The sequence below is a fragment of the Hibiscus syriacus genome, unplaced genomic scaffold (assembly GCF_006381635.1).
Source record: "Hibiscus syriacus cultivar Baekdansim isolate YM2019G1 unplaced genomic scaffold, ASM638163v2 tig00000340_pilon, whole genome shotgun sequence".
NCBI classification, from domain to species: Eukaryota; Viridiplantae; Streptophyta; class Magnoliopsida; order Malvales; family Malvaceae; genus Hibiscus; species Hibiscus syriacus.
In genome coordinates, this window is record NW_024061783.1 from 7,867,126 (window position 1) to 7,875,151 (window position 8,026).

At 35.1% G+C, this 8,026-nt stretch overlaps 1 pseudogene; it reads right to left on the reverse strand.

Annotated features, from left to right (window-relative positions):
- Positions 1–1,074: 1,074 nt before the first annotated feature.
- Positions 1,075–3,838, reverse strand: LOC120198703 (annotated as a pseudogene).
- Positions 3,839–8,026: the final 4,188 nt, after the last annotated feature.

Sequence of the window (8,026 nt, forward strand, 5' to 3'; positions counted from 1 at the left end):
TGCATTTTTGGTTGATTCTGGCTTTAAATGTTTTTAGGTGGATAATGCATGTGAAATGACCTATTATGATCCCCTATAAGTAACAAAAGCTTCAAATAACATTTAATGTCCTTAAGGGGGCTTAAGGGTTGAGTTAGAGGTTTTTTGTGTGGATAATAGAGTATTTATAGTTTTGGGTATCAATACTGGATGAACAGTACCGATATTATTCATCTAGAAGGCCAACGTCAAGAGATTTTAGTCAGTAGCATTGATACTCAGCTTATAGGGTATCAATATTATTCTTGGGTATCAATACGGAGGATAGGGTATCGATACCGTCACTAAGTAGCAAATTCTACTGCCATTTTTAGCGGCATTTTTAACCCTATAGCGACATTTATAAGTGCCACTAAAAACTTTCCCGACGCTTGCAAAAACACCACAGGAAGTGCCGCTATAACGAGTGCCGCAATTGTTAGTGACGTTTTTGAAAAAAAAAACACCGCAATATGTCACAACATATAGCGGTGTTTGTCTTTACAAACGTCACTATTGATTGTGTATTTAGCGGCGTTTGTCTTTGTAAACTCTTCTATTGACTGTGTATTTAACGGCGTTTATCTTTATAAACGCTGCTATTGAATGTCTATTTAGTGGCATTTGTAAATACAAACGCCGCTATTGACTATGTATTTAACAACGTTTGTCTTTACAAACGTATTGACTGTGTATTTAGCGGCATTTTTCTTTACAAACGGCGCTATTGACTGTGTATTTAGTGGCCTTTGTAATTAAAAACGCCTTAAATAAGCCCATTATTAGTGGCATTTTCATCTAAAAACGCCTTAAATGACACTATTAGGAGTAGCTGCATGAGTTGCATAAAACACCATTAAAGACATTCTTTACACCCACACTAATAATTAATTCTACAAATCAAAGAATATATTGCAGATATTAAATAAAAACAAGTCACTTGAAACTAAAAGGATGGAAAACATTAATATCACAAAAATACATACAAATGTATACATATGTGTTACATATACTAAAAATAAAAAAGCAAACTAGTTGCATGTGTATTTTCACGCTTCCCACTTATAACTATAATATCCAATGGCAATCTTTCCCAACTTCTCGCTATGTACACCTAAGAATCAAATTGCACTTTGCAAGCACATCAGGAACTTTACCATCCCAAGAATCAATTTTGTAAGATCCATTTTCCAAGTGCAGAATCCCACTAGCCAATACAGTATGAATGTAGTTTTTCAAAGGGGAATTAACTTCACAAAGAGTGTTGTAGAATTCAAGCTGCATGGAAGGAAACAAAAAACTTAACAGTGTGTAAAAGCATATGTGCACATATAGAAACAAAATAACAGAACTATACACATTAAAACTATACACATTAGTTCACCTCTAGGCATGACAGAACACTGGCAATCAAAATAACAGAGAGCAATACTTCAATAACTTAGGAGCTATTAGTAAAGGCAGTGTTAGGACACATCAAACTCTGGTCACTAAACCATATAATTAAAAAACTCATTCTAATTGTACTCAGTGAATCCTGCTTGAGGCTCAGCTACATACCTTGAGATCCACATTTGAGCGTGAACGCAAGACAGAACTAAACTCAGGATCTGAACGGATATTGCACCATTTTCCAATACCATGCTTAAGAACTCCTACCTTGAGTGCAGCTTCTTCTTCCGCTGTCCATTTCTGCTTAGGGGAACCCATTAACAAATTCCTGAAACCACCAATGAAAGAAAATATAAACACTTGGAATCTGAAAAGATCTAACACTTATACCAATCAATCCTATGTGCTATGCACCAATCCATCAAAGTTTAGACAACTAGCAAAAAGCATTGCAATTGAAGAAAAATAAGTGCCAAAACTGAATAGCATAACTCGACATTCGCATATTATTTTTCCCAAAAATTTTCCCAATAATCTGAGGCTCCAATTCTCAACCATAGTGAAATTCCAGTCGAGATAAATTTAAAATCCTGCAAAACCCAAAAAATCCTTCACTCATGAAAATATAACATATGTTAGACCAAACATATATCTTTCATGAGAACATCAAGTATTATTATCTGTTAGCAATAAATATCTAATTCCAAAGATAGAGAAGATGTGGGCAGTCCAAGAGGTGGCATTGGGTTTTTGATTTGAAGCAAATAAAACCAGCAGGTGAGAGTTGAATGGGTATGCCCTGGACACTTTGTAGGTGATGAAGCTTGGGGTCAGTTTTGAGTACATGTTTCTGTCCTTGTAATAAATTAGACAAAAAATGCTGCAAATTTTAAGTAGTGGTTGAAGATGATTGTCAACTGTCCTTGCAAAGGGCAATTCTTGAAGCTTCCATGAGTTCTACACCATCCAAAGTCGGTAGATTTTTTCCCCATTTTTTTCAGTATAGTACCTGATATCTTTCTTTCGGCACACAAAGGGAGTTGAGAGTAAATGCATACCTTTTATCTTATTTTGAGTCGTCATTTTCATGTATGTCCATTTCAACTATATCCCAACGCAGAGCAATCGATAAGCAGAGTAATCGATCTATCCAACAATCTCACAAATTATGCAAACAGAACAAAAAAATTGCATCTAAAGAGAATGATACAAACAGGACTAACCGTGGAATTGGTGCATCTAAAGCTACATAAACGACCCTTAGTTCCTCTATAGAACCGAAAAAAAGGAAAAACATGTATATTAAGGCTATAACTCATGGATTTATGCTCCTAAATGGTAAAGTTGAAGGAGCTGCACATCTGGGTTCATCTCTGCCAATTGTCAAATCTGCCAAAACCACTAGTATCAATACGAATACATGAATGTACACAACTATGAAAAACAATATATATAAGCTTTCAAATGCATATTCTTATACCTTGGGATGAAGAGCCTTGCAGCCACCACAGCCAGGGGAGAAGAAATCTACTATAACAAGTTTATCCCCAGCATTCAAAAGAGAGTCTACCAAATCTTGTACATATGTCACTTCTTTCATCTTTGGTGAACTCCCTTCTCCCACCATTTCTGGGTTTTACCAATAAGGCCAGTTTGCATCTGGAACACATAGAATATGATAAGATACCCATAGCTTTTTCACCAAAGAAAAAAGAGATCTAAAAATTGGAAGACAGAAAAAGCTAATTATACCAACCTGTGATTTAATGGGGAACTTGACGAAACCTTCTATCAAACACACCTAGAAATTTCTTGATTCTTTTACAGGCTATAGTTACAAGTTGTAAACAGATTCATCTTCCCCAAGACTTCAACCATGCTTAACTTTCTTTCCTTTATTTCCCACAACAGAAGCTCAAATCCAGATTGAAATCGAACCCTTTGAAATCCAGATGGAAATTTTTAAAAGCTGGAAATGTATTGGGTAAGGTTTCATTTGTGTGTTTTTTGAAGTCCATGTCTTTGCTGCAGAATTGTTTTTGAATGACCAAAATCCTCATTTATATTAGTAATTTTATTTTCGAAAACAGGAACGAGATAAATACGGGAGTTAATTAGTGTTAGAACGGTTATCGATTTGGCGTCACTGGCTCCATAGCTATCAGATGAAGATGAAAGCTTTGCTCCAAGACTAACAGTGAGGGAAATTTCTTGTTATTAACGACTAAAATAAAGAGAAAGAGATTGAAAATTGAAAATACCTTTATGATAGTCGCGGAAGAAGGAGAGGGAAGGATCATAAAGAACGGAAGTATTAGATCTGCAGAACTGGATGAACTTCTTGAGCTCCCTCAATTTCGACGGATCCATTGGGTTTCAATTTCTAGAGAGAGAGATGTAGGGATTTATGTTTAACTTCATGCGGGAAAGAAAAAAATAGGTGAAATGGGAAAAATGAAAAAGGGTTAAAAGGGGTTGGGATTAAAAAATTGTAAACTTTGTATAATTTTTTAGCGACATTTGTATAAAAACGCCATTTAATACGAGTCTATAGCGGCGTTTGTATAAAAACGCTACTAAAGTACGAGTTTATAGCGGCATTTGTATAAAAACGTCACTAAAGTACGAGTCTATAGCGGTGTTTGTATAAAAACACCACTAAAGTATGAGTCTATAGAGGCATTTGTATAAAAACGCCACTAAAGTACGAGTCTTTAGTGGCGTTTGTTCTAAAAATGACGCTAAAAATACCGTTATAAACCCATTTTTGCTGTAGTGATTCATTTTAGAGCAGTTCATACTCTAAAACTTATTCATAATATCATTTGTATATACATTATGAAAATATACCAAAATGTTGTAAAACATACATTTAACTAAACATTCGAGGTTGACTCATCGCGAGTCTTCCTCTTTTCTTACAAGTACAATAAATGTACTCACCTAATAAGGCTCACTAGTATGTTGTAATGATGACCAACTATTCAACAACTTTATCTTTGTCTTTTTTCTTGCTTGACTTAGGAGCTTGGTTATGACCTACACAAACATCCATTAAGTACACATACCATACCAATGTTAGTATAATTTCTAACATTTATACTTTTAATAATACTCAAAAGTACTATTATATTCAATTTATATCAAAATTCCTCTTACCTTAAATTTTCCAGACTCAACATTATCGGTACCCATACAATGGTATCGATACTTCTATATTATGGTATTGATATTCCCTTTCAGTATCGATACCATTTCTGTATTCTGGAATCCATGGTATTGATACATTTCTCTTAGTATCGATACCCACATTAGTATCGATACTAATTGCATCAGTATTAATATTGTTCATCCTAATTCCTCAAATTTAAACCTATAGTATCGATATTGTTCTTCCAGTACCTATAGTATCGGTACTGTTCTTCCAGTACCGATACCCTTACCCATTTTTTCCATTTTTCAGCTCGATTTTTACCTAATTTTCGTTTAAATCTCTTACTTTTACCTCAAATAATACCCTTAAACTTAACATCACTTAACCCAACTAACTTTCCTCCATTTAGCTTCTTATAACATCTAAATTCTTTAAAGAACATCGCAAACCAAGAATCATACTACTTTTTCATACATGTTTTTAATCACATACAATGCTTCTAATCTCTTATTTACTTATTTGACAAGTCAAATATACTTGTAAACATCAATAAAAACTCATATTCCAACATATCACCCAAAAACCCATTTTCTTCAATCTCAAATAAATCATCCATTTCTTAGTTTTAATCCTCTTTAACCCTTCCTTAGGCTTCTATAACGCTCAAGGTTTAAATACCGACCATTAAACTAAAGGAAAAAACAACTTGGAAGAAACAAACCTTTGGCTATGGGGAGAGCACGGTCACGGGGAAAAAGAAGAAGAAGAGAAAAAAAGATAGCTAGCTTGTTTAACTTTCCCCTTTTATCTCTTAAATCCCTAATAAAATGAATTTTAAATTCATTTCACTCTAAAGGAGCAAAATGCCCTTTCATTCTTTCATTCTTACTAATTAGTCTTAATTAAATCATTTCTTATACTTTACCATTTATTCAATTTAATCCTCCAAATTTTAAATCCTTTCAATATAGTCACTGACATGATATTTGGGGTATTACAATTCTCCCACTTTAAGAAAAAGTCCTCAAATTTAAAGAAGTACCTGATATGAAGAGGTGTGGAAATTATTTTTTTCATGTCCTCCTCTCTTTCCCAAGTAGCTTTTTCTACTTTATGGTTTTGCCAGAGCACTTTAACTAAAGGAATATTTTTGTTACATAATTACTTATTTTCTCTAGCCAATATCTACATTGGTTCTTCATCTTAAGTTAAATCTGGTCGGATCTATATTTCTTCGGGTGTGATGACATGGGATGGATCTGATTTGTACCATATGCGCATCGACACGTGAAAAACATTATGGATCTTGTCCATATCCGAAGGCAAGGCTAACTGATAAGCTACTGATCCAACCCTTTTCAAAATCTCATAAGGTCCAATGAATCTCGGACTCAGCTTTCCTTTGCATCCAAACCGTAATACTTTTTTCCAAGGCAGCACTTTCATAAATACCTTGTCTCCCACTTGAAAATCAATTTCTTGTCTTTTCAAATTAGCATAAGACTTTTGTCAATCGGAGGCTATCTTTAGATTATCTTGGATAATTTTCACTTTATTCTCCATTTCTTTCATCAAATTTGGGCCAACTAGGTCTTGATCTTTTAGTTTAAGCCAATTTAATGGTGTTCGTCACTTCCTCCCATACAAAGTTTCATATGGGGCCATTTCAATACTCGATTTGTAAATTTTATTACAAGCAAATTCTGCTAAAGGCAAATACATTTCCCATGATCCTTTAAACTCAATCACACATGCCCTTAGCATATCCTCTAATATTTGAATAGTTCGTTCTGACTACCCATCCGTTTGAGGATGAAAAGTTGTGTTGAAATTCAATCGAGTACCCAATGCCTCATGCAAGGACTTCCAAAATCTTTATGTAAACCTTGGGTCTCGATCAGACACTAACGATATAGGCACCCCATACAGCCAAACTATCTCTTTTATATACAATTCCACATATTTATCCATCGAGTAATCTACCCGAACTGGAATTAAGTGAGCTGTCTTGGTCAATCTGTCCATAATTACCCATATCGAGTTCTTTTTACATGGTGACAAAGGTAGCCCCAAAATGAAATCCATTATAACTCATTCCCACTTCCACTCCAGAATGGATATCGGTTGTAACAATCCAGACGACACTTGATGTTCAGCTTTCACTTGCTGAAATGTCAAGCATTTTGCAACAAACTCCAATACATCTCTTTTCATGTTAGGCCACCAATAACGACTCTTTAAATCATGATACATCTTATTCCCGCATGGATGCATCGTCAAAGGACTATAGTGTGCCTCGAAAAGAATATCTTTCTTTGTTTCATCATTATCGGGTATACAAAGTCTTTCACGATAATATAAACATACATCGACCCTCATTTCGAAGTCTTTGACCTCTTCTTTTTCTACTTGTGCCATTATCGCCTTCTCATCTTGACCTTGCAACTATTTTACCCGATCCAAAAACATCAGATTTAACTAAAGTTCGACGATTAAGGCACCATATTCCTTTAAAGACATACACGCATCCAAAGCCCGTAGAGCTACAAAAGTCTTTCGGCTAAGTGCATCAGCTACCACATTAGCTTTTCCTGGATGAAAATCGATGATCAAATCATAATCTTTTAAAAGCTCGATCTATCTCCTTTGTCTCAAGTTTAGTTCTTTTTGAGTCAACAAGTACTTTAGACTCCTGTGATTCGTATAAATATGGTAACGTTCACCGTACAGATAATGATGCCAAATTTTCAAAGCAAACACGACCGCTGCTAATTCCAAGTCATGTGTCAGGTAATTTATCTCATGATTCTTCAGTTGTCTTGAGGCATAAGCCACAACTTTTCCATCTTACATGAGCACACATCCCAACCCATTATGAGATGCATCACTAAAGACTACATAGTCTTTACATGACTCAGGTTGTATGAGCACTAGGGCTTCTGTTACTATTCTCTTTAATATTTAAAAAATTTCTTGGCATTTCTCTATCCAAACAAAAGGCACATCTTTCCGTAACAACTTAGTTAGCGGCGAAGCTAACATTGAGAAGTTCTTCACGAACCGCCTATAATAACCAGAAAACCCCAAGAAACTCCAAACTTCATAAACATTCTTTGGGGGTTGCCAATCCACTATAGCTTGAATCTTTTTGGGATATACTCTTATGCCTTCTGAAGAGACTATATGACCAAGGAAAGTAATCTCATCTAACCAAAATTTACACTTGGACGATTTAGCATACAACTTCTTTTCTCGAAGTGTCTGAAGAACCACTTGAACATGCGCATCATGTTCCTCTCTTGACTTGGAATATGCCAAAATATCATCTATAAATACCACCACAAATTGATCCAAGTAAGGTTGGAATACTCGGTTCATCAAGTCCATAAATGATGCAGGAGCATTAGTCAATCCAAATGGCATCACCACAAAATCGTAGTGTCCATACCGAGTCTGAAAAGC